General features: G+C 61.1%; 1 protein-coding gene across 1 annotated transcript in view; it reads right to left on the bottom strand.

Moving 5' to 3' along the window:
* The window catches only part of ZNF423 (zinc finger protein 423), a 226,990-nt gene that overhangs the window by 121,992 nt on the left and 78,116 nt on the right, over nt 1-26,882 (bottom strand). The gene's annotated exons all lie outside the window — the stretch shown is intronic.

Below are 26,882 nucleotides of genomic sequence, written 5' to 3'. Positions count from 1 at the left end.
AGGGGAGGAGGGGATCCTTCCTCCAGTCATCCATTCAGCTGCTGAGGCCTGCCCACCCCCCCACCCCCGGGCCGGGCCTGGCCACGGGCAGGCAGCCCCCCCCCACCCCAAGCGGGGTGCACGCCGAGCCAGGCCTCCACCCGGCCCTGATTATGCCCGCGTTTAAAAATAAGATGTGAGGGCCGCATTATGTAAGGCCGGCCCCACTCCCCTGCCCACCTCCAACTCGGGAATCAAAGATCATCACGTCTGCCATCAAACGGGAATGAGGGACAGGCGGGGACAATGGAAACCTCCGCAGACAGGAGCCGATCAAAGGCCCGGGCGCAGAAAGGGAGCGGCCGGGGGGCCTTTAATTACTGCCCGCAGCCTCAGGCCCGCGGCTCGAGGGGAGAGGAGAGTTTTGAAGGCCGCCGGGCTCCGTCCCACCGCGGCGCCTGTGTCCACCGCCGACGCCAGTTCCCGACAAACTCACGCCTTTCATTTCCCTCCCTTTTTTCCCTCCTTTTCCTCGGCGCCCCGCACGCCAGACAGGACTCCCAGGCTCCCCGGCGCTCGCCGTCCCCCGGCAGAGAGAGCTCAAAGGGGCTCCCCGGAGACCCCGGAGAAGGGACCCGGGATCCCCTCGAGGGGCCGGGAGCTGGGGGGCCCCCAGTCCCTCCGCAGCCAGAGGGGCTCCTTGAGGCAGCTGGGGACCCGCCATGGCCGTGGAGCTGCAGAGCACAGCGATTTGTGTGTGTGTGTGCAAGTCTTCCTGGTCGAGAGGGGGGGAAACTTCAAATTCACACCGGGCAGGGCTCCGTGGGCAGCGGATCAAACCTGAGCACCGGCTGTTTGAGCTCAGCAGCGGAAGAAAGCATTGCCCAGGGACCCGGCTTAAGCAGACGCTGGATTAAACTTCAAACACCAACTCCCGGTTCCCTCCACCGCGGACCGTCGGAGCTAATATTGCATTGCGGACTCTGCAATGCATTCCACAGGACTGACCCTGGCCCGGCCCGGCCCGGCCTCTGGATCGAGGGGACGGGCCAGCGAGGTCGTTTAGACAGAAAAGCCACGCGGGAGCCGCCCTCTTGCTCGGTGGAGGGAAATCCACGGAGCTGTGGGCCCGAAAGTCAGGTGCACGCCACCCCCCACACCCCGAACCCCCGAGGGAGCCCCCGTGGGAAGAGGCCTCGCTGGCAGGCAGCGCCTCCCGGAGCGGGCGTGAGGCTGGGGTCTTCCCGGTCATGAGGCCCCACGTGTTTCCTGCGTGAAGGGCGAGGAGGCCTGGCCAGGGCGGGGAACCGGCGAAGGACTTGAACAAAGCAGGCGCACCTTCGAGCACACGTGCAAGCAAGGGCGTGTACGCGTGTGGCCGCGTGGACGAGAGACTCCCTGAGAGAGGAAACACTGCAAACCCACGGGTGGTGGGGGCGGAGCAGAAGCCACGGTCGCATTAAAAGACTTTCTTCTTTCCACACCTTCAGGGCAGCACCGAAAATAACGAACACCTTCGCTGAAAGGGTGCAGGCCAGAGACAGCCTGGAGGAGGCGGCATGAGGTGCTGCCCCGTTAAGCAAAGAGTTATTCGTGCCCCAAACAGAACTCGAGGCCGTGCCTGTCAGAAGCCTCACCACCCACCCCTACTCCGTCCCGCCCTGCACACCCCCACAGGCGCTCCCAGTGAGAAAGAACGGGTCAGACTGCAAAACAAGGGGGCCCCCAAAGCGTGCCTCTGTCCCTCCCTCCCGGCGGTCAGGGCACGTCAGCCACCAGCTTCCAAAGGCGGGAACAGAAAACCAAGGGGCGCATCCCCCCAGGCTGCCCGCCGCCCAGGACTGAATTGCGTGGCCGGCCCAGGCCGGGCGATGGCCCCGCAGAACCGCTGGCTGAGGCCGCAGGAGCACCCCGGGCTGGAGAAGGCGGGCTGGGGGAGCGTAGCGGGGGTGGGAGGAGGCTCGGCAAGGGCCTGCAGGTCTGCAGACGCACGTAATGAACTCCTGTGAGCCGCCTGCACTCTCAGGCAGGGCCCTGGGGAGCCTGTGGAGACAGGAGGGGCGACGCCCCCGAGCAGCGGCTCCAGCCGGAGGCGCGGGCACCTGATCGGGGTCATCGATTCCTCCCTTCTCGGAAGCCGCCGGAGCTGTTAGCTCTGGGCCTCCGGTCGCCAGGAGGGGTCTGTGGGGGCCCTTCCTTCGTGCGAAGGATCCGGCCCGACCGATACGGGGGGGTCCTTCAGAGAGGACTGAACACAGCCTCCAAGGTAGACGTAGGGGCGATACACGGTCCAGGGGTGGGCGGAAGGAGCTCACAGCGGTGGGCGTGAGGAACCGGTGTATTCTTGCCTCATCGCTTATTCGTGATTGCATCGTTTATTATGACCGTGAGCCTCCTCCTACCCTCCCTGCATGAAGAGCTTATACAGAGACGTGCGGCCGTCCGCCCGAGCCCTCGCCCCCCTGGCAAGGCCGCCGTCGGAGGTGTCTAACTTGTAGGAAGAAAGCCAGCCGTGCTCGGGGCCTCTCCCAGCAGGAAGATGTCGGGCAGACCCTCGCTCCGTGGCACAGGACCGCCCAGCCCCTGAGAATTTAGCCGCTGTGGTCAAACGGGCCCAGGCCCCGCCACGTCCCGGCTGGACGACCGGCAGCAAGTTACTGGACATCTCTGGGCTCTGGGGTCTCAGTCGATAAAAACAAGGGACCCCCAAAGTACACATCCCACAGGGGTGCGGAGGGGGTTAGAAGATGGGGTGCCTGAGCGGGGCCCGCAGGGTGGTGCTAAAAGTGGGCACCCACTGTTCTTGCTCATCTCGGTGCCGCCATGGTGCCCAGCACAGGGCCCGGCAGAGACAGGCTTCGGAAATATATGTGATGAGCGGCAGAGTGACAGCCCGCCCCGGAGCCTGCGCCTCGTCCTGCCGGGTGACCGGGGAGAGGGCCCGCTGGATCCTAACGGCAAGGCCACGTGCACTAGGATCTGATCTGTCAAACGCCTAACTGCACCCCGAGTTCCACTTCCAGCCACTCCCCAAAGCGCTGCTTTGCCCACATGGTGCCCACACACAGCTCTGCTCCTCGCCAGCAGGGCGGCGAGCTGCGGGGCCCAGGCGCCCAGAGGCCCTCGCCTCCCACCTCCTTCCACCCCGCAGACCACGGAGGCCGAGTGCCCTACACCGTCCCCTCCCGCAAAGGGCGCCCCACGCACGGGACCCAGGCTGGCCCCCGAGGGGAGGGATTCTCCTGGTGTGCTGGCCAGGGCAGGCCCCCCTGGGCCACAGCAAGCGGGGAGGGACTGGACAGCCAGTTATATATTGCGACTCCTCCCAGCTTCTTGGGGTCGTGCTGGGAGGGCCTAGGAAAATCCTCGTATTTCCAAGATACAAAACATGGTCCCGAATCACGCGTAGAAACGAGGCTGGCCCAGCGGCGTGGCTCAGTGGACTGAGCATCGACCTGTGTACCCCGAGGTCACCGGTTCGATTCCCTGTCAGGGCATAAGCCTGGGTTTTGGGCTCCATCCCCAGCAGGCGGCGTGCAGGAGGCAGCGGCTCAATGTTTCTCTCGCATCAATATTTCTGTCCCTCTCCCTCTCCCTTTCTCTCTCTCTGGAAATCAACAAAATCGTGTTTTTTTAAATAAAAAAAAATGAGGCTCTGCAATTAAGCAAAAGCTGACAAAATACAGAATCTGCCAACAGGAAAGGATGGCTTCAGAGGCACCTCTGGCTCCCGGGACCACAGCCACTCGCCCTGCGGCCCACACCGTCCCTCCCCCACCCTGGGCTCCACTCTTGGTCCCCCAGCCTTAGAGCCTTATCTTCTGAGGTGGAAAAGCAAAAAGACCACCAGCTCTGGGCCCAGATCTGACACCTTCAACAAGGGCAGCTCCTGCCTGCTAGGCACTTACTGAGCCCACTCGAAGCCCTGGGCACCCACTCGGAGCCCTGGGTGCCCACTTGGAGGCTGGGGTGCCCACTCAGAGGCCTGGGCGCCCACTCGGAACCCTTGGTGTCCACTCGGAGCCCTGGGCACCCACTTGGAGGCTGGGGTGCCCACTCAGAGGCCTGGGCGCCCGCTCGGAGCCCTTGGTGTCCACTCAGAGCCCTGGGCGCCCACTCGGAGGCTGGGGTGCCCACTCAGAGCCGTGGGTGCCCACTCGGAGCCCTTGGTGTCCACTCGGAGCCCTGGGCGCCCACTCGGAGCCCTTGGTGTCCACTCGGAGCCCTGGGCGCCCACTCGGAGCCCTTGGTGTCCACTCGGAGCCCTGGGTGCCCACTCGGAGCCCTGGGCACCCACTCGGAGCCCTTGGTGCCCGCTTGGAGCCCTGGGTGCCCAGGACCTCATCACATCCTCCCAGCACTCCCTGCGGGGGGCACTACTGTCAGCCCCATTCTGCAGAGGGGAAAACTGAGGCAGCACATGAACAGGAGCCGCGGGGTCTGCAGCGACAGAGCCCTGTGGTCTCGGGCAGGTTGGTTTCCCTCCTGGGAGCCCCAGTGGGTCGCGTGTGACATGGGTCCCCCTGCCCGGCTCTCAGCAGCGCCATGGGAACTCTGAGGGATCAGGAAAAGAGTCCAGCGCTGAGCCCCGAGTCCGCTCATCTGCTCTTTCCCTTTGTTCCCCACACCCCAACCTGAAGGCAGGGGCGCTGGTACCTGCTCCCCCTCCCACCCGCCGGAATGTCACTGTGACGGGGTTAGCACAGGCTCTGAATTCAGTGACGTGCGTCCTCCTACCAGGGACTGTGGTGTCCTTGCTGTTGTTGATGATGATGTGAAAGGCTCTGATGTAAAGAACTGGCCCCTAATGAGCTCTGGCTCCAGACAAAGAGCGTGAGGCAAGGCTGCCCGAGAGGCCCCCCTACCAAGAGCTCCCCGTGGCGCCAGATTCCAAACCCCTGACTCCATCTGAGTTCTCAAGGTGTTTTTCCACCTCCGGGGGCAGCTCTGGGGGCAGGAGACCCCGGCGCCCTGCAGGGCTGGCCTCTCCCGCGGCCTCTGCGGCCCCTTTGAAGTGCCCGGCATGGGGCGGGCTGGGAGGAAACCCTGGGCCCAGAGGCACCTAGCCGCCCCCTCCCCGCCTCCCCCTCATTGTGCGGCCTGACTGCGCCTTTGTGCCGGAGCCCAGGCGGGGGGCAGCCGGGACCTGGCCTCATTATGTGCCTGACCTCAGGCAAGCCCCTTCCCCCCAGGGTGGAAGGTTAAGGCGGCCCCCGGCCAGGCAGGCCTGGGCCTGGGAGGCCTCCTTGCAGGGACAAAGGACCAGCCCCTTCCTCCTCTCCAGGCCTCCCAACAGCTGCTGGCCCGCAGAGCCCAGGCCGGCCTGCTACCCGGGCTTTGATGCTCAGAAGTCACCAGGGGACTCCTGTCCCGCCTCCTTCCTCCCACCCCGTGGAGGAGACACTTGGGGGGGGCTGATGGAAGAATGCAGGCCTGGGGAGCCGGCTGCTGGGGAGGCCCCTCTGACCCCCTCAGGACCTGCTGCCAGCAGCTCACTAAGGCAGGATGGGGTGGGCCCCGCCAGGGGTCAGAGTAAGATCAGGCACCTCGCAGACCTGCCCGCTGCCTCCCTCTGTCTATTGCCTGGCTCCCGGGACAGAGCCCATGTCATCTCGCCACGGGGGGGGGGATATGTCCCCGGGCTTAGGGCCTCACGTTCCCAGAGGAGGGAGGGCTCCTTTAATGGGAATGGCCTCCCCAGTAGGATCCTGGCGTCTGTGCCAAGCCCAGCGCCAGGTGGAACCACCTGGAAGGCTGGGCTCCTCCCCCTGCTTCCCTGTAAGAGTTCCAGCTACGTGGAGGCCTGGGCCTCGCACTCGGGACCACCAGGCACCGTTTTTCTACGCGCTGATTTTCATTTTAAAAGATTTTTTGGGGGGGTGTTTTATTTCCTGAAGACCCTGGTGCCAACTCGGGGGCCCCCTGGGGCACACAGGGACCCACTTAGGAACCAGCGAGCCGGGCGCGCAGTGGCGGGAGGGCCCAGGCTGCCCTTGTGTGTGCACGCGCGTCTCGGCGAGCAGGTGTGTCCCAGCCTGTGCACAACAAAAGGCCTCACCCACGGGGCGGGCGGGCGGCGGGAGCGGGAGCGGGCAGCGGGCTGGCCGGGCCATTGTGGAGAAGGGCTACTTGTCTGGGGACAAAAGGTGGAGGGGCACACGCGGGAGAGGCGCACACCGCGGCCCCATTATCGCCGCAGCTCGCTGGCAGCCGCCTGTGGGAGGCGTGCGCACACGTGTGCGTGTGCATGTGTGTGTGTGTGTGTGTGTGTGTGCACGCGCCCGTGTGTGCGGGGGGGACTGCCCGGCTCACATTGTCCTGCCCGGCCAGGTGACACAGCACCCCACACGCTTACAAAGACATCGATTCCCCCTTCCCTTCCGAGCGAGATCAGATGCGCCCCCAGAGTGACACAACCTTAACTTTTCAGTGGGGTTTTCTGTCGGCAACTTGTTTGTTTGTGAGAGATTCTGAGGACCCGTCTCTCACCGCGTCTGTGCGCGCATCTCCCCGCTCCCAACCCCCGAGCCAGGAGGGCATGTGCTGGTTACCGGGAGTGTGCAGGCGGCTCCCGGGCACCCTGGGCTCGGGGAATGCCAGGGGGTAGAAGTTGGGGGGGGGGGGCGCGGGGGGGATTAATTGCCAAGAAAACAGGCTGTGCTGTGACTTTGATTCCATCCATTACCATTATCTTTCTGCCCAGGTCCCCAGCCACCTCCGGCCCCGGACGCCGTTAATGTTCTTGGCCGCCCCGATACCCCGGCAGATTTCTGGCGGTGCCACGCCGGCCGCCTGGGCGCCTCCTGGGCCCTTATCAGCCGCTCCCAGTCAGCCCGGCCGGGCCCAGCTGCTCCAGGCCCTCGGCCCCTGGCTTTATCTGCACGCACAGACCTCGGCCTGGCGAGCTGCGGGCCAGGCGCCGCCCCGCACCCCCAGGAAGCTGGCGGGGAGCACCCCGCCCTGCTCCAGCATCCTGGTGGGGTTCATTCCCAGCCGGGGTGCCCCCCGGCCGAGCTGCTCTGCCTCGCCGCCGGCATCATTAAAACGCCAACCTTCCGAAGAGAAGAAAGAACAAAAAAACCACAGATTGAGATTAATAAAGCATTTGTTGGTTCTCCAGCAATTTCGCAGGCCCCTCCGAAGCCCACCGGAGACCCACGGAGCTCCAGTAATTTTCTGTTATATTATCTTCCTTGTAAAATACTTCCCCAGACGGAGTCCCCGAAGGGGCTCAAATATCACGGTGACTCACCAAAATCAATGCGCACTCACCTATTGACATTTTTACATAGTTTTTGGATTTAGCATCCAGCCGAAAACACAACCCGCGGGTCTGCCAAGGAGCCGACAGGCACTTCGAGAGGCAGCTATTACTGTTACAAAGGGAAAAAACGCGGCACCCAGGGGAGCGGGGCCGGGGGCGGTGACGTCAGGGGGTAATTGGGTGTCTGAGAGAGATTGCCAGCGGCTGGCCGGCTCCCCCGGGCCCGCACAAAGCCGAGCTGTAACTCTAATAAAGGAGGAAATTCTAGGAAAGGGGGCTTCTGCTACAAAGGGGTCCAGGCGGCCGCCGAAAATAGCCCCTTGGAAATAAATAAATAAAGGCAGGCAGGCGGGGGCCAGAGCCTCTAGATGGGAAAATAAAATAGATGGGGGCTCCCCGGGAGGAGGCTCCCTGGCCTCTCCCCCACCAGACATCTGGGGCTCCGCCTCCCCCGCCTTCCAATCTGGAAACACATGGTTTTAGTGCCGGGAGGGGGTTCGCCATCTCTTTGGGCCAACGGACGGGTTTCCTAAAGGAGTTAAGTTTGCAGGGTCCCCCCGCCACCCTCTCCTCCCCCCCCCCCCTTTCCCCGGCCTTTCCCAAAAGCATTGCCTTGGCTGTTTACTGGGAGGCACCCAGGAGCAGACGTTTCTATTGTTTGGGTTTGGGGTTGCTTTTGTGTGTTTTGGGGTTTTGATTTATTCCCCCCCCCGCCCCCCGGGGGTTGGCTCTTATAACCGACTCCGTTCCGGGCAGTTGTGGAGGCTCCAGGCACAGGGCTCCCCTGTTAAGAGCCCGCGCTGCGCTCCTGCGAGGTGGGTCGGATTTCCTTCCTTTCCCCTTCCTTCTGCCACCCACTGCGGCGGCTCTCCCCTCCTGAGATCAGAGGTCCTGGAAGCATCTGGGTGGACCCCCCGCCCCCGTGCCGGCCCCCCCAGAAAGAGGCCACAGTCTGAAGAGGAAGGAGGGCAGGGAAATGGCGGCTCCTACCCCGGGAGGCGGTTCCAGGCCCCGGGCAGGGCACCGGGCTCCCCTGGGAGTCTGCGGCCCAGCCTGAGCCCCAGAGGCTGCTGGGAAAAGCCAGGCCTCCTGGGCCGGGGTGGGAGAGGTGACTTGGGGAGAGAGATGGCAAGAATGGGATTCCCAGGGTCACACTCCATTTCATCGCTTTGAAAGAAAAAGGAGAAATAGGCCCAGGATTTAAAATAAAATTTTAAAAAAGGAGAAGAAAGGAAGAGAAGAAAGCAGAATGCCCTCCAACCCAAAGCTACTTGGAAGCCGGTCTGAACAAAGGTTTTCAGCTAAAAATGTCCAGTCAGCGCATGGGCTCCTGGTCCCTGGGTCCCCCAGCCCCTGCTGACACCCATGGGGCCAGCTGGGAGCAGAGCCGCCCCCCCTCGCCGGGGTGGGCCCAGGGCTATGAGCCGGAGCTCAGCCCCATCAAGCCCCCACCCCCACCCCAGGAGCCACCAGAGCTTCCTGGCTGGGGGAGGGGGACACGGGGCCCAGTGTGGACACCAACGAGGAAAATCCGGCTGGAAAAAGAGAAAGGATCCTACAACTGCGGGCCCAGGGGAGGGAAGCAGAGCTGAGGAACGCGCCAGCCAGCGCCCTGGCACCGGATCGCAAACCTTGAATCAATGATGCAATCGCTTAATTAATCAGCCCACTAGGGGTGGGTGCAGGGGATCTCAGCGAGCGTCTGACCCAACCAGCTCCTGGCGGGCGAACCCCCCTCCACGGGCCCCCTCGGCGGGGCCCTCGGGACCACAGATGGCTGAGCACCGGCTGGGAGTCTCACCGAGGGGGGGAGGATGTTGAGCTCCCCAGTCCCCTGTGTGAGCCAGTCACTCTGGCAGAAAGCAGGAGGGCGGAGAGGAGGAGGGGGGGGGGGGCGAGGGAGGAGGGAGGGTCTTATCAGCAACTTAGAATTTCTTGGCCTTGGCTGATGCAAGTTAGCTTTCCCAGTGTTATTTTCCCGTCCCAGTCAATGAGGCTGTCGTACAAATAGCCAGGCCTCTTTTCAGCCAGCCCGCGGAGTGCCAGCTTTAGCAGGGGGGAGAGCAGTTCAAATTAACCCTGAGGCTTAACATGGTCAAGTCTTTTAACCTGTTAAAAAAAAACACAATAGTGAAGGTGAGTGTGCAGATGGTAGGTGTGGAACAGGCCACGCATAGAAACTGCATGTGTGTGTGTTTGTGTGTGCATGTGCAAGTGTGTGCAAGTGTGTGGTGTGTGCAAGTGTGTGTGCATGCTGTGTGCAGGTGTGTGTTGCGTGCATGTGCATGCAAGTGTGTGCGCATGTGTGTGCCGTGCGTGTGTGCGTGTTTGTGCGCGTGCATGCGGACATGTATGTGTGCATGCGAGTAGTGGGGGGCAGAGGGCACCCCTTCTGTCACTCCAAGACATTAGCCACAAAACACTTGCCAGAAAGCAGGAGGCCACCTCCACATGCTCCAAGGTGGCTTTTCTCACCTTTAATGCACGGGAGGGAGGGGAGGAGGCGGAGCGGGAGGGCAAGGGGGCCACTATCTCACCCCAGCCCCCAAGGTTAAAGCTAAGAGCTGGGAGCCTCTCTAAGAGTTTCCCCAGCTCAGGAAGAGGGGAGGCCCGGCGAGGGGCCGGGCAGAGGTGTTTTCAATTACCCAAAAGAAAGAGAATTCCTCTTTAAACAATACCCCCGGACACCGGGCCGTTTAAAGAGAACACACTCCGGCCCCTAAAATATCAAAGTGCGGTTTAAAAATAGGAGCGCCGCCCGCACCCCCCACCCCCTCCCCGGCGCCGATTTTGCCGCCGCCGCGTTCTAGAAGGCAGATTAAATGAGCGAGCTCAAACACACTCAATTTTGTCCTTTAGCAAATTCTTCTCTTTCAGTCTTGCATGAAGCAAAAAAAAAAAAGAGAGAGAGAGAGAGAGAGAAATCTCCCCACAGAGTTTTTCTCTTCTTCCTGGTGTGGCTCTGGGCCCCTGCAGCGCCCTGTGTAATTTCCAGTTCCTCAGAATTCAGGTATTAATAAAGGCCCCCCAGGGACGCCCAACAATATAACCCTACATTTCGAGGCATTATGAAAGGAAGCCCCCAGGGGTCTGTGGCTCAAATTTCTGAAATGTAGGCATTGTGAAAGGCACCCCAGGGGATGCCCGCAATAGAAATCTGCTGAATTCAAAGCATTTTGGAAGTCCTGGTGGGAGTCATTACTCCCACTGGAAGCTTTTTACAAAACATGTGTTGCTGACATGTTGACAGATTGCTCAGTGAAGTGTTTAGGTGCATGCACAAGGCGGGCCTCGGGAGCCGCCCGGCGCTGCCAGCGAGTCTCCGGGCGCTGGAACCGGGACCGTCCATCTTCCGTGGCGGGGGAGGCCTCGCCGCCGCAGCCGGGGCCCGGCGGCCTGTTCCCCGCGCCGGCAGCCGGCCTCCCACCCCCGCGCGGAGCCGCCACTTCGAGTGGGCCGGCCCGGCTCGCCTCTGGAAGCCAGGCTGAGCTGCACAGCTGTGCCGGCCCCGGTCTCCCTGCCAAGGGCTTTACTGAAGGAATCCGAGGCCACCTCGCTGATGGCTGCGAGGCGGCGGGCGGCCCGGTGGAGGAGGGGGCAGGCCGGGGTGGGGGCCCCCCCCGGAGGACGGCACCCCCACCCCCCCAGCCCTCCGAGGAGAGGCAGCGGCGTGGCGGGGAGGGGGGTTTGGACGGGGGGCCGCGCTGGTCTTGACAGCGTGAGGCTCGGAAAGTGATCTGTGACTTTAATAAGGCAGAGGGCTCCCAGGAATTAGCTGCCTAGGTGATGGGGGCGGAGATGGATGGAAATGGATGCCTGGCCCGGTGGGCCGAGGGCCAGGCGGGGGCCCGGGGGAGGGCGCTCACCCACAGCCCTGTGCTCCCCGGCGCCCCTCTCCAAGTTTCTCAGCCACTCGAGGAGCGACACACACACGCACACACACACACACACACACACTCCCTCTCTCTCTCCCCCTGGCAGGATAATGCGCCATATGCCTGTGTTCATAAAATTTTAAAGGTAAAAGCAGATGTAATGTGATAAATGTGTACATGTGTTGATAGGAACACACACCACACACAGGCAGGCACATTCCAACGCCCAGGCTGCCTTCGCCCCCAAGGGGAGGGGAGGGGAGGGCAGGGGAGGGAGGGCGACCTGCTCCCCCACCCAAGGCCGGGAGCACACAAAGAAACCCTCCCGGAGAAATGTCATTGTGTCGTGGTTGTTGTTTAAATTGATTCTCTTTGAACCGTACTGTCTACTGTCAGCTTGGGGTTTCCTCGACTGGAGGTTTTTAAAGCACCTTGAGAAATAAAAACCACTTCTTTTGATGCAACAGCAGTTAGTAGCAGAGGTGCTCATGGGGATGGTGACCTCGTGTCCAGCCCTGCCTCACGCCTGCCCCGGACTTCACCTCCACGCTGGAAGCCGGCTTTGGGGCTGGCTTGTGGGGACCAGAAACTCATGGTCACCCCAGTGGCCCTTCTAAGCGTTCTCCCTCCTTTGAGAGGTAAACTGCATTTCAATGGGCAAAGGGCCTTTTGCAAGAGAAGGCGCCGGATGCCATTCTCCCAAGCCCCCTCGCAGGCTTCTGGGGACAAAGGCTCCAGAGAGGTGCCAGCAGGGGATCCCTGCCCACCCCCCACTGGGGTGTCAGCCCTGGGGGAGGCCAGCTGGGGACGGATGGATGAGGATCTGCTGCCTTCCTGGGGTGCTCCCCACAGCAGCCCTGGGGGAGAAATTCTAAAGCTTCCAGGCTTGGCTGTCTCCCCCACGCGGGGCTGGGCGGGCAGGGGTTCATATTCCACTGGCTCCTGTGTGCGGGGCCCTGGGCGCCGGGCCTGAGGGTATCGCACACGCACACTAGATGCTGGGTGACCGCGTGCTGAGTGAAGAAGTGGGTGAAGAAATGGAGGCATGGATTTGGCTCTGGGCCGTGGGCACGCAATGCAATACACAGATGGTGCATCATAGGATGACACACGTGTAACCTATGTCATCCTATGAACCACTGTCACCCCAATAAATTTAATTTTACAAAGTGGAGGACTGACAGCCGCAGGCCACGGAGGAGGCTGTCAGGGTAAACTCTAGAGGTGCTCCGTTCGATCTCCAGGGGCGAAGGACACGTGTCCCCTTCAAAACAGATGTTGGGGGACCCTCTTCTTCCAAAGGGAGCCTTGGTCCTGGAGGCTGACAGAGGTGACTGCACCCGCGCCCCAGGGGTCCACCATCCAGAGAGCGGCCTTCGCCCCAGCCCCTGGCCAAGCTGTGCCCGAGGGTGACACCGGGGTGGGGGAGGTGGCCTGAAGGCCTGAGGAGGGGCACCACCCCGCCCTGGCTGTCACAGCCCCATGTGAAGCCCCCACTAGGTGTCCCCTCCCCTGAGCCCCCCGGACCTGCCCGAGGGCTCCGACCCCTGGCCCCTGGCACGGTAGGAATCTGCATCGCCATTTGACGAGTGACCAACTGGTCCGGGTTTGTCCAGGACTCTCCCAGGTTTAGCCCTCAGAATCCTACGCTACGGGGAGCCCCTGGGTCCCGGGCTGCTGGTCGCCCTTCACCCTGACCCCCAAACTGTGAGCCCGTGGTGGCGGGAACCAGCGTGGAACCTGATGCAATAACGTGTGTTTAGTCCATGCGTGCGTCACGCATCCCTGGTCCCAATAGGTCTGTGGGAGCATGAAGGTTTGTGTGTCTTCACACGCGCCAGGCACCAACGGCGGCAGCACACCTCGGCTGCCTCGGCTGCACACGGAGGCCTTCAAACATGGCTGCCACAGACAGCCAAGCAGGGCAGGGCCTCGCGTCCCTCCTTCTCACCACAGAGTGGCCCCTTGGCCATCCAGAACCTCCCAGTTCCCTCCAGGCCTGGAAGCCGCTTCTGAGCAGGTACCATTACTACTGACCTCCAGGTGGCCTTCCCATCCACCACCCCCACTCCCCCCCCCCCCCCCCCCCGAATCCCGCAGCCTTCAGACTTGACTTGCGAAGGTCAAACAAGTGGTAGAGTCTCCTTTCTGGAAGCAGGTGGGAGGGCCCTTGCAGTGGGAGAAGAAAAAGGCCTTCAATGCAAGCTCAGCTCTGGCTCGGTGAGGAGAGAGGCGAGCACGCACGAGGATTCACTCCACAAACACGCCCATGAACCCTCCAGTCAGCGCCAGCGCCTGGGCGAGCAAAGGTAGGAAGTCGAGGTACTGGCCCCTCGCCAGAGCTGTGGGTGGATGGCTGGGTGGGTGTGCCCAGTCTGGTCACAGGGCGCTGCACTAGACATTGAGCGCAAGCATCCCATGGAACACGGTACCGCCAATCAGAGGAGGCTGATGGAAACCCTTCCAGGGCATCACCCCGTCCTGGCTGTCACAACCTCACCACCTCCAGGAAGCCCTCCCTGATATACCACTGCTGCGGTCAACAATACGATAAGCGCTCACCATCCACAGGTGAGTGGGGAAAAGGTGGAACAAGCTGGAAAGACCACTGCCGAGAGATCGCCCTGGATCTCTGGCTTGCAGCTGGATTTTATTTTACTTTTTGGCTTGTCTTTATTTAATGGATCTTCTACAATGAATGTGTCTAACAAGCATGAAACGAGAAAAATGTATTTTGCAAACAAGGGAGCAGGCCAAGTGCTCCTGGGAGCCCCAGAGAAGGAGCTGGGCGGCCACCCACTCGGAGGCCGGGAGGCTGGGGGAGGAGGGTCGGGCTCTGCCAGGGAAGCAAGGTAGCAGGTGGGTGGCCGGGGTGCCAGGCAGAGAGAATGGCATGGCAAGGGCACCGCAGATTTCAAGGGCGGTGGCAGGGTGGAAAGGGAAGAGGCAGGCGGCCAGTCGGGACAGGCCCGCCACCAGGGCCACCTGAGTGAAGAGGTGGATTGTGGTCCTGTGGGCACTGCAGGCTGGCGGCCCTGAGCTCCGACCCATCACCACTCCCTTCATAGGGGAGGCCACCGTTTGCCTTCGAAGGACTGGTTTCTTTTTTAAAAATAATTTTATTGATTATTAGAGAGAGAGAAAAGGAGAGGGAGAGAGATAGAAACATCAATGATGAGAGAGAATCATGGATCAGCTGCCTCCTACACGCCCCCCACTGAAAATAGAGCCCGCAATCCGGGGGCATGTGCCCTGACCGGGAACCAAACCGGTGGCCTCTGGGTTCCTCGGTCAGTGCTCAGCCACTGAGCCACGCCGGCCGGGCAGGACGGGTTCCCATCACATGATTAATAAGATGGACGGGCTGCAGCCCCAAACAAGATGGACCCTTCTTCAGGCTCCTAGCTCCCAGCCAGCCATTGTTGCAGCGGCGGGCCAAGCTGACTGCCACACTGGAACCGAGCCCGCCCCCTGGCACGGGCATAGCCTTCCCGTCCCCATTCGAAGGGGCTCGCTGTGTTAGGAGGGCCAGGGCCGGGGCCGGGGCCCGCGGCCTCGGCCGCCCCCCTCCGCCGGAGCCAGGTGTGCTGGGGCCCGGCCCAGCGCCTGGAGGGGACTCCCCACCGCTGCAGGGGCAGCTGCTGCCACCAAACGGCTGACCTCTAGGTGGCCTTCCCACCCACCGCCCGGTGCCCAGCAGCTGGCCGAGCTCTCACTCTGCCAGGCACGGACGGTGCCAGCCATTGGGCCCATGGAGTCCAGGCATCGGAAGGAAATTAAAACAGGTGACCCTGCCACAATTTTGGTCACCCATTCACAAAAAACACAAGAGCGAGATCGAAGCAAAATAGGTCGCTTCCGTGAAACGCACCGTGACTCAGAAACCTCAGCAGCCCCGAAGGTCTCGGGTCCATCTGGCCTCTGAGGTCCATCCTGACCCACAAAGGGGAGAGGGAGCCCGACCCGCGGAGCGGAGTGCGGCTGGGCCTGGGGTGCCAACCTCGCAACGGCGCCCTCAGCCTCACAGCCCGGGTGGCCCTGGCCATGTGACTGCCGCCCCAAAGAAAACCCCACCAACAAGCCCCCGGCCTGGCTCACGGGAGTCCACTCGCCACACGGTGGCCACAGGGGGCTTTCAGAACATACGTGCTCCAGGGAGCTGCAGCTAGTTCCGTCCTGTTGGAGGGTGTGTGTGTGTGTGTGTGAGCGTGCATGTGTGTATGTGTGTGTGTGTGTGTGTATGTGTGTGCGTGTGTGAGTGTGTGTGTACATGTGTGGGTGTGTGTGCATGTGTGTGTATGTGGGTGTGTGTGCATGTGTGAGTGTATGTGCATGTGCACATGCATGTGAGTGTATACGTGCATGTGTGGGTGTGTGTGCATTGTGCGTGTGTGTGCAAGTAAGGCTGGTGGTGATTAGAGAAGCTATAACGAGAGATGTTGTTGGAGACACAAGCAAAGGTGAGATCATCGAGGGCTTGTGTGTCATACTAAGAACATATAACTTTATTCTGTAGGTAATGGGGGAAAACAATAAAAATACAAACATAAGTCCTCGCCCTGGCCAGCGTTGCTCAGTGGTTAGAGCATCAGCCCCCACACTGAGGGGTCTCCAGTTCGATCCCCGGTCAATGGCATGTACCCGGGCTGCAGGCTGGATCCCTGGCCCTTGTCGGGGCACATGCCGGAGGCAACCAGTCGATGTGCGTCTCTCACATCGATGTGTCTCTCTCTGTTCCCCTCCCTCCCTCTCTAAAAAATCAATGGAAAAAATATCCCCAGTTGAGGATTAACACACCAAACAAAAAACAGAAGAGCAAACGGAGCCTCGGGAGCTGGGGGAACGGAGAGACCTTAGAACACTGCACCCCTCTGTGTCCTGTGACCCGGACTGTCCCTCGACGCCAGGACAGTGCGGCTCAGCAGGCTCCCCCCACCAGGAGCAGCGGGACACGCACCCGGGCTTCTCCCTGAAGCAGGCGGAGTATTAGAACTCCCCTCCCTGAGTGCCCGGCAGCGGACCGAGCTCTCACTCCCTGCCAGGCCGGACGGTGCCAGCCACTGGGACCATGGCGACCAGGCCGTGCCCAACGCCATGGCCCTCACCAGGCCTGCCCATCCTTCGGGGGCGCAGTGTCCAAGCGCTTCCGTCATCAGAGAGGTGGCTCCTGGCATCTCATGGGCACGGCCAGGGGCCCCCGGACTGCAGACTCAGCCTGCTCTGCCCCCCCCACCCCCGCCCGGACACGCCAGCACAGATCCACCGCCGTGTTCCAGCCCCGCTCCGGCCGGACTGGCACTCGGTGCGGGAGAGCAGGGCCCAAAGCCTCGCCAAGCCGCCCACGGTCCCGAGAAGGAACCTGCCCACGTGTCCAGCTTTGGCCCTGAGAAACCCCCAGGTCCCATGAAGACTCCCCTTCCCACGGCCCCCGCCCCCTGAGTGTGCCTGGCGGTCACGGGGTCCTGGCTACTCCAGTGTGGTCCGTGCTGGAGAGCATCGCGCTCCGTGACATAAGCCGCTGCGAGGAAGGCAGGCGCCACGTGACTTCACTCGGATGTGGAAGCCGAGGGACCACCTAACTACCCAGCACAGAGAGCAGGCTGACAGCTCTGGGGGGCAGGTGCTGGTGTGTGTGTGGGGGAGAGAGAGAGAGGGAGAGAGAGAGAGAGAGAGAGAGAGAGAGGACACTCATGGACACGAAGAACAGTGTGGTTGTGAGGGGTGGGGAGGGGCGGAGGGGAGGAGGAGGAGGGCATGGGGGGGGGGGATAAATGGTGGTGATGGGGAAATAAGATAAAATAAAAGTGTGGCCCATGGACCCGCAGCCCTGGGAGCAAGTGCAGAATCCTGCCCCTCACCCCGACCTGCTAACTTGTCTGCATTCCACCAGGCCCCACGGGACTCGCATGCACTTCCAGGTTTGAGAAGCCTGAGGCCACTCGGGGACCCCCTGGCAGAGTAGAAAGGGAGGTGATCTGCCTAGATCGCCCCCACGACGGCCCGGGCTTCCTGCACCCCCCGGTGAGCACCTTCACGGAAAGCAGCCCACGCGGCCAGGACAGCGCCGGCTCTTCTCTCTCCTCAGCGCAACGGGGGGAGGGGGAGAGCAAGAGAGGGGCCCCCTCCTCACCACCCCACACGGCAGCCGCAAGGACCCCACCGGGGAGGAGCCCCATGGGCCGCAGTGAGTCCGGGGCCGCGGCGGGCACGAAGGCCTTCTCTCGGTCACTCCCGAGGGGTGCACTGGCCTGATGGGACCGGGAAGGACTGTACATTGCGGCTGAAATGCCTTCGTCGGAATGCACGGACCCCGGTACCCCTACCCCAGGCTTCACTTGGGGTGCTCTGGGGTTCGGATCTACGTCTCACCGCGTGCCTTCTCTCCAGCGAGACACGAGCTGCTGGGAGGCAGCTGGCTCCGTTCTGTACATGCCTCCCGCCCTAGAGCAGTGATGGCGAACCTATGACATGCGTGTCAGAGGTGACACGCGAACTCATTTTTTTGGTTGATTTTTCTTTGTTAAGTGGCATTTAAATATATAAAATAAATATCAAAAATATAAGTCTTTGTTTTACTCTGGTTGCAAAGATCAAAAAATTTCTCTATGTGACACGGCACCAGAGTTAAGTTAGGGTTTTTCAAAATGCTGACACGCCGAGCTCAAAAGGTTCGCCATCACTGGTCTAGAGCCATCTCCACTGCACAGTACCTGACACTGAGTGAGTACGGGGGTGATGGGCTCGGGATGGGGTGGGGTGGGTTGGGATGGGATGAGTTGGGGTGGGATGGGATGTGATGGGGTGGGGGTGGGGTGGGGGGGTGAAATGGGGGGTAGGGTGGGATGATATAAGATGAGACAGGACGGGAGGAAGGAAATGAGGAAAGGGAGGGAAGAAAGTTGAGCTCAGCACCGCCCCCTTCGTGCCCCCACAGGGGCCACGGACAGGACCGGTCACTACAGACACGACGGGAACAGCCTGGACGCCCGGCACCGGCGGCGCGTGAACCTGGCGCGTCACCTGCTGCGCCTGCGGCGGCTGAAAGAACGGGAAGACGTGTGCCAGGCGGAGCCTCTCCCAGGCACAGTCCTGCGGGGGGAAGGGCAGCGGCAGGACGATGGGCCCTTTCTTCTTCCATCAAAAGTCAACGCGACCCTGTTCCTATGGGCACGCGGACACCCTATCTCATCGAACCTGAGACCCATCGGCCGTGAGATGCGCAGTCACTTTCCGCTAAAACACACACAACAAACCCGTGTCGCTCCGACACGACCCGCCCCTAATTCTCAGGCCCGTCTCGCTCAGAGATGTCCCGGGGTCTCAGGGCCTATGAAACGCGCATCACGTAAGTAAATCTGTAGCGGAAGCCGGTCGGTGCCCGCGATTAACCGGGGACCGGCCAGGACGAGGGGGACTCGGCTCACCCGTCTTCTCTGAAACTGTCACAGAGCAGGTGCGCGCGTAGGCACTGAGCGGTGTCTAACTTTTTATTTTTACATAAAGAATGGCCGACAGCCCTGTGCGCCTCCGGGGAGGTGACGCCTGGTAAGGACGCTGGACTCGCAGGTGAGTCAGGGGGGGAGACCGGGCGTTCCCACGGTGACGCGTCAGGGCGGGCCCAGAGCCCCAGGAGGAGGAGAGGGAATGTCCAGGGGGCGAATGTGTCAAAAAAGGAAAGAAAGAGAGAAAAAGAGAGAGAGAGAGAGAGAGAGAGAGGAAGGAAGGAAGGAAGGAAGGAAGGAAGGAAGGAAGGAAGGAAGGACGAAAGAAAGAGGCAGAGAATTCGACTTGGGGAAACAAACAATTCACGAGCTACTCACAGAGGAACACTGGGGGAGACTGGGGGTGACTGGGGGCCTGGGGTTGTCCCCCAAAATGGCCGCGGTACCCACCCGGCCACGGTCTGCAAAGCTGTTTACAGTCACACTGCACCCCGGGCGCATCGCCCACCGGGGACCGGCTCGGACTCCAGCTCCTGATTCCACCTCGATATCCAATTCCGTGCGGGGAGCTCGGGACCTCGGCCCCCAAACCTCTCCCCCCCCCCCCGCCCCCGCAGCCCGCCCGCCCCGCGTCTCAATAAAAATAGCTCGGTGCTCAGGGCCCAGGTTCCCAGCGCGTCCTCCGGGGTCCGGGAGGCAGCGGCAAATGGAAGGCACGTGCGTATAAATAAATACATAATGAACAGGGCTCCTCGGAAGCTCCCTGACCTTCTGCTGTCCTTGCCTTCGCCCCGGCGAGCGGCTCAGGGAGTGGCCCTGCGGAGGGGGAGGGCCACGGTGCCCGCCGTGCCAAGCGCTCCGGCAGCTGAGCAGTGACAGCCTCCATCGGCCAGACCCTGTGCGGCTCTTTCTCCCTCTGAGCGGAGGAAGTTTTGGCAGCTCGGGTGTGATTTGGTGATTTTGTTGTTGTTGTTGTTTGTTTGTTTTGTTTTTAAATATTTTTATTGATTTCAGAGAGGAAAGGAGAGGGGGAGAGAGAGAGAAACATCAATGATGAGAGAATCATGGATCGGCTGCCTCCTGCACGCCCCCCACTGGGGATCGAGCCCACAACCCGGGCATGTGCTCTCTGACCGGGAATCGAACGGTGATCTCCTGGTTCATAGGTCGACGCTCAACCTCTGAGCCACGCCGGCCGGGCCGGGCTTAAACAACTTTTTAAGTAAATATTGGACAAGCTGTTTGATAAGAGTGTGATGAAGGGATGTGAGAGGAAGCAGCCTGCATTGGGCATCAGTGCGCAGGAATCCGTGATGGAGTCGGTGGGAGCCGTGGCCCACAGTGACGGCCGGGTAAGGACTCACTCCCCCGCCCCGGGTCCCAGCCCCTGTGCCTGTGACCTGGCTGGACGGCGTCGGTGACGGCTGCCTGCAGCCCTGCCATCCATCCGCGGAGAAGACGGTGACTCCCCAAGCCACCTCTGCTCTCGCTCCTGCCACTCCATCGGTGCCCCTCAAATCCCACCCAGGACCCTCCATTCTTCCCCTGGGAGACAGCAGCTCCTGGGGACGGGCGGCCAGCTGCACTGATCCCAACCCCTGAGCATCCCAGCGTGCCCTGCGTTCATCCACTCACCTCTTTATCGTCTGTCTCCCCGCCCAAAGGAATCCACTCGATCCCCAGCACCGAGCCAGGGCCTGCGCACAGTAGGGACTTGATAAAAACGGAAGGTCCCAAGGAGAAGGGGCCGTGTCCCCCCGGAGCAGCAGGATGCACCCGCCGCTCTGGTCCCTGGTCCCTTCCTCCGCCCCCAGGAAGCAGGTGGCACAGCCGTTCCTGGGGCAGGAAGGGAGGGGGGAGGGCCGTGTGGGGGTGGTGGCCTCTGACAGGAGCCATCTCCAGACCAGAGGAGATGCCCACAGAATTCCTGTTCCTCGGACACCCCAGGGAGTGACCCTTGGGACGCCCAGGCCACTTTCAACAGATCACTCAGTGCCGAGTTCCTGGGCACCTACTGTGTGCAGGCCCTGGGCCCGGCCAGAGACGGAGGCGGGCATGAGAAAGGCACTGCTTTCCAAAGGCCCACCTTCCACCAGCAAAGACAATAACCAAAATGGAATCATAAGGAAGACTGTGAAGTGACGGCCATAAAGGAACTCCAATGGGCTGATTAGCTAGGGAGTGAAGGAGAGCATCTTTAGCTGGGGGGGGGGGGGGGGCGGTCAGAGGGCCACTGTCAGGAGGTGGCGTTGCCACTGAGACCCAAAAGGAGGTGAAGGAGCTGCCACGCAAAGCCTGCACGAGCATCCGGGTGGAGGAGGAGGTTGTGCAAAGGCCTTGGGGTGCAGGGGGAGGGGGAAGGCCAGGTCGGTGCAATGGATCCGTTCCAAGTGCAGGGAATCAGGCAGAAGCTGCCGTGGGAGCAGACGCTGGGAAGGGGTTGGGAGGCCACAGGCAGGCAGATGCCAGTCGCCTGCCCTCCCCAGTCCCCTCCTGCCCTCCCCTCGGCCTCCTTCCTCCCCTCCTCACCACGCAGCCCCCACCCGTCCTCAGAGGGGCGGACCCGCTCCGACAGATCTGACCTCGTCCCTCGGCCGCGCTGACACGCACAGCCCACCGCTTGGCGAGGCCAAGACTCCTGGCATCCAAGATGGTGGGGTGAGGGGAAGGGCCAGAGTGTGCGCGCCCCCACCGCGCCAGTCGCCGTCCCCCCCCACCTGCACAGCTGCCTCCCGGCCTCGGTCTTACTCCCCCCGGCCCCCAGCACTGATGTCATTTCCAAAAGCAGCCAAATTCTAGCCGGTCGCCTCCAAAACAGAACCGTTTATCAGAAACGGAGGCATTTAGAACCCCCTGTACCTTCTCCCCCGAGCTGGTGCACGGGGTTTAAACACGCTGCCAAAACCCTCCACCAACAGTTTAGCTTTATTCCAGGCCAGTGCTAGGGCCCGATTTCAGATGTCCCGGCTCCCCTCCTGGCCCACACGGGGCAGCGCCAGCCCCTGCCCCACCCCAGCGGCAAGGCCGGCCGGTGGGTGTGCGGAGCCGGAGGAAAAACGCCTGAGCTCCTGCCGGCTGCACTCCCGGCACGCACGCACGCCCCGGCCAGCGGGAGAGAAATGTGGTTGGTTTCTCATTTTGTTTGGGGATGCTCTTTACTCGTCTGTGCGAGGATGTCACTTAAGGGATGCCATTTACAGGGTCTCGGGGTTCAGAGGGACCTGCAGTGTTTCCCAGTGCCGGCCCCTGGACCCCCACGGCTGCATCCCACCCCCCTGGCCCTGTGGTCCTCGGAGGCGCCCACCAGGAAGCCGCTCCTTCTGTGGGGGGTCCCTGTGGCTCCGGAATTGGTCCTGGCACTGACTCCCTTCCTCCACCCCATGCGTAGTCCATGCTCAACAAATACCTGTTGACGGAAAAGCATCTCTTCCTGCTCTGAACTCCCCCTTCCGGTTCCACCTTCACTGAAGACCTACTATGTCGGGGCACAGTAGGTCTTTTATTCCTGCTATCTCCAGCCTCAAAGCCCTTTATCCGTGGCATTCCCACTGTCTCCCTTATTTCGGACACTGCGGCCCCTCACACAGGCCGAGGCCTCCTTGGGGACAAGATCAACAAACATGTATTGAGCACCTACTCTGTGTTCTAGCCACAGGCCAAGGCTACCCTGGGGGCAGAGAGGAGAACGCGACCCCCAAGCCTTAGCATCAAGAACACACAATCTGGTAGGTTAAAAAAAAAAAGGTATTTTCTGTGGTTTAAATGGACAGTTCTGAATCTTTCTAAATGTGTAAGGTCCGTGGTATTTCTTTTCCTGGTTCCATCCCTGTCCTTGGCACATGGGAGGCACTCACACTATCTAAAGACCAGCGTGGTACCAACCCATCCACGCGGGCACTGGCCTCGGGCAGCCCGGCCTGCGCCCCGTTTCCGGCTGATTTATTGGGTATTTTTCCGGCGTTGGTAGGAGCGCCTCACCCATTCAGAAACGCCGCCGTGCCCGGCGCTGGGCGTCCCTGCTTTGATTTACTGCGGTGTGGGCAGCGCAGACGCGTTTTATTTTTACGCGGCGGAATATTTCTGTCTTTTGTTTTATGGCTTCTGGGTGGAGGGTTATATTTAGAAAAGGCTTCCCCCCTCTGACACTATGACATGTTTTTAAACTTGCTTGTTTTCTCTCAGTATTTTTAAGTTTTCTTTTTGTGTTTGGGTTTCTGGTCCGTTTGGGATTTGTTTGGTGTTAAGAGGAGGGAGGGATCCAACTTCCTCTTTTCAGAATAGCTACTACCCTCTCCCTCCCAACCCCACCTGCCCGGGGACCCAGCGTCCCCACCGCCCGGCGCGACACTTCCTCCCACGAAACATCCGTCTCCTCAGGCCCAAGGCTGGTCTCTCCCGTCCCCCTGGCCTGTCCCACAGCCCTTAGCACCAACCCCGCAGCTCCCAACACCAGGTAGGATGAAGCCTGTCCCGGCGGCCGGGCATTCCAGCTTCTCAGAATCTCCTCCCGCCCCTGCAGGCTTATTTCTCCTCGGGAACTTTAAATCGGAGCCAGTCCTCCTGCCCCTCCCATTGGCTGAGGCTCAGCGAACGGGCGAATTCGGGGGACATGGACACATCGACACTGGAGCCCTCCACCCAGCATCAGGTCTGCCTTTCTGTTCATTTATTCAAGTCTCTTCTGCGCCCGTCGGTGGCTGATTCTGTGGAAGGGTCCCCTCCGAACCCAGGCACGGAGCTGCCGGGCTTGGTCCCTGGCCTTTACCCATCCCGTGGCCACTGGAGGCGGGAGCCTCGCTTGGATGCTGTCTGCCTGCAGGAGAGGCTTCACCTGGGGGTGCTAATTGGGCTCGAGCCCCCAGGCCTGGGCACGGCGAGATGCGGGCTGGCACCCGGCGCCCTGCACCTGCGCCCTGGCAGAGCATCGCTCAGCGGCTGGAGCGGGCCCGCTCTGTTCTGCCCAAATGGAACCAGGACCAGGGCACCCTACGCGGTCAGGCGGGCGGGCCCCACCACGCTGCTGAGCAAGAGAGGGCTGGGCCGGCGCACACAGGCCGGTGGGCAGATGGGAAGGAGGCGGCAGAGGTGCCAGCGCCGGGAGCCCAGCCTGTGACGAGGGCCCACAGGTCACCGTGGCCACAGCTGAACAAACGGGGTGTAATCAACTCCCCGCCGCTTCACGCAGCGCTGGCCGGCGCCAGGGGGGAGGGTCCACCCTTCCCACGGGGCTGGCCACCGCCCCCTGGTCCCAGGCCTCGGCCAGGAGGGCAGCCCGGCTGAGCGGCGAGATGAAGCCATGGGGAGCACTTCCGTGTGTGTGTGTTTGCTGTCACTATTTTAACAAATTCCCCTCCTCCGATTTGTTGTTGTTGATCCTCACCCGTGGATTTCCACCCATCGATTTTTAGGGAGAGTGGAAGGGAGAGAGAGAAACATCGATGAGAGAGACACATGGATTGGTTGCCTCCCGCACGCACCCTGACTGAGGCCGGGAATCGAGCCTGCAACCCAGGCATGTGCCCTTGGCTGGAATCGAACTGGGACCTTCAGTCCACGGGCCGATGCTCTAGCCACTGAGCCAAACCCGCTAGGGCTATTATTATTATTTTTTTAACTTGAGCGTTCAAATGCGCTGTGTCTGGCTGGAGTTTAGTTTGAAGTTGCCCCCCCGCCCCTGATTCTTATGGACCGAGGCCCTGCACGCCCCCCCACCCCCCCACCCCTCCACTCAGTGCCATGTTACTGGCCCGGAGGTCGCTCTGCTAAAGCAGCTTAAAGAAGAACCGCATTCAAGATGGACCCACACCCGCCCCTCCACACGGCCCCTCCACACGGGAGGGCGGACCTTCCCCACACCCTGCCTGGGGAGGCCGGGCCCCACCTTCCAGGGGACAGCCCTCTGCAGGGGACAGGAGGGCAGCTGAGCGGCAGGTGTCTGCCCTCAGGCCCCAAGTTCTCGACAGCTGGGAGGGCCGCCTTCCCCCTCAACAAGGCTCAGAAATATCTGCTCAGCTCCCGGGGCCCAGCACACCGTGGCCCTCCTGGAAAGGTCTCTGTGGGGCCGTCGGGTGTCCCCCCAGAGTGTCCTCCTTAAGGACCGCGATGCCCGCAGCGATGCCCCTGGATCTGTGCCCGGAAGCGCGATGCTGAGCGCCCGGCCGGGCGGGGCCTGTGACTGCCTTTCTGCAGCCATTCCACACCGTTAAAGCAGAAGCCGATTTTCAAACATCCTACGCCGAAGCCCAGCGTATAAAACGGAGTGGGTGTCCGAGCCCCTCAGCCAAACAGGCCCCGGTGCCCACCCAGCCGCCCCGGAGACACGGCCCGGGACAGAGTTTGAAAAGCGCCGCAGGACGGAAGGGTGCAGCGGCGGCCGAGGTGGGGACCCGTGTGGGTCACACGCAGTTCCCAGTGGCTACCTGTCGCCGGGTAACCCCAAGAACCTACGACCTGGGGACGTAACTCCTCAGCTCTCTCTCTGAGTCAGGGACGCCCTCCCAGGCTGGGTGCCCCCTGGGATGGGCGGGAGTGGATGTCGCAGGCAGGCGATCCAGTGAGGCCGTCTCCCAGGCCCTTCCCAGGGTCCCCGGCTCCCTGCCAGGGCTCCGGGGCTGGGGCTAGTCCTGGCTCCCGCTTCCCCGTGGAGGCCATTAGTGGGGTCCGGTTAGGGAGCGGGCAGGCCTATGGTGGACACCCCAGCACCGACACGGGTTCCCTGCACACAGGCTGCCACGACTTTAGACCAGGGGTCCTCAAACGACGGCCCGCGGGCCACATGCAAATACAAATACTTGTATTTGTTCCCGTTTTGTTTTTTTACTTCAAAATAAGATATGTGCAGTGTGCATAGGAATTTGTTCATAGTTTTTTTTTTAAAACTATAGTCCGGCCCTCCAACGGTCTGAGGGACAGTGAACTGGCCCCCTGTTTAAAAAGTTTGAGGACCCCTGGTTTAGACAATGTCTGAGGCTCTGAGAGGAGAGACGGCCACTGGGAAGGGTCCTGCCGGGGACCGAAGCACGGTGAGCTGATTTCCAGGCCAGACCCCCACAGAGAGCCCCAACGTTCCACGTTTTCCCTTCTCCACCTAGAAACGCCACCCATTTCAAAGCGTGGCCGGGGGACAGAAAAACCCCCTTGAGCCCAGCTGCGTGGCTCCGTGGTTGAGCGCCGACCGATGAACCAGGAGGTCACGGTTCAATTCCCGGTCAGGGCACAGGCCCAGGTTGTGGGCTCGATCCCCAGTGTGGGGCGTGCAGGAGGCAGCCCATCCATGATCCTCGCTCATCATTCATGTTTCTCTCTCTCTCCCTCTCCCTTCCTCTATGAAATCAACAAAAATATTTTTAAAATTTGATTTGAGGACGGGAGGGAGGGGCACGGGGCAGTGCTGGGGAAGGCCTCAGGGAAGGGCTGAAGATGAACAACGCAGCTCTGAGCAATGCCCTCCCTCGGCAGACCTGCTCCGAGAACTACCCTCTAAGAACTAATGAGAAAGGCTCTTCTTTAGGAGATCAGTCCGTTGGTTGCTTTAAAGGTAAGTGGCAGTATTTCATGGCTAAGTGAAGACATGCAACAGCATCTGGGATTTTCTCAAGCAGGAGAGAGTCCACAGCTGAGGGTCCTGAAGAGGCCCTGGCTCGGCCACCAAATGGCTATGTGACCTTAGTCAGACAATCATCTTTACCTCTCAGTGCCTCAGTATTCTAAGACCGTAAGTCAGCCACCGCCTCTGCCTGTGGTTGAAATATCACAAATTCCCAATGACTGGGGTTTGATTTGCTGAGCCCCCCGGAAATTCCAAGCCCGTAAGAGTCCCCTTGGGAGCATTGTTTTGGGGTATCTGTTCCCTTCAGAGACTGAGAACAGGCACATGGTCTAGCCAGGTCTGTGCAGGTATGGATGTCACTTGAGGGAAAGTCATAGCAGTTCCCCCAATAGTTGGCTTTCAAACTTCCAAGATGGTATGAAAAGTAGGGAAACATGAGAACTTTGAGTCCCAACTACTTCTTACCAGATTCCCCCTCCCCCCCCCCAAAAAAAACAGGTAATAGGTCCCCCTTTGAAATAGTGGACTGAGATTTTAGGTTCCTTTCCCCATAAACCAGCATCCAAGATATTTCCATCCAACAATCACAATGGAAGATGATGTCTGGAGATAGTTGTGTAAGGAACACAGATAGCATGGCTGCCACACCCCAGGGAATACATGTGCCACCATCCCCCATTCCATGCACACACACACCCCACCAAGCCCCAGACACACAGTCACACACGACTTAAGAATTCTTAAATCGCTCCCGTAAACCACTGGCCTTGCCC

The sequence above is a fragment of the Myotis yumanensis genome, unplaced genomic scaffold, assembly GCF_028538775.1.
Source record: "Myotis yumanensis isolate MYYU_CA2020_CCGP unplaced genomic scaffold, mMyoYum1.0.hap1 SCAF_18, whole genome shotgun sequence".
NCBI classification, from domain to species: Eukaryota; Metazoa; Chordata; class Mammalia; order Chiroptera; family Vespertilionidae; genus Myotis; species Myotis yumanensis.
Note: the sequence above shows the minus strand (reverse complement) of the source record. Positions and strands in the feature narration are given on the sequence as shown.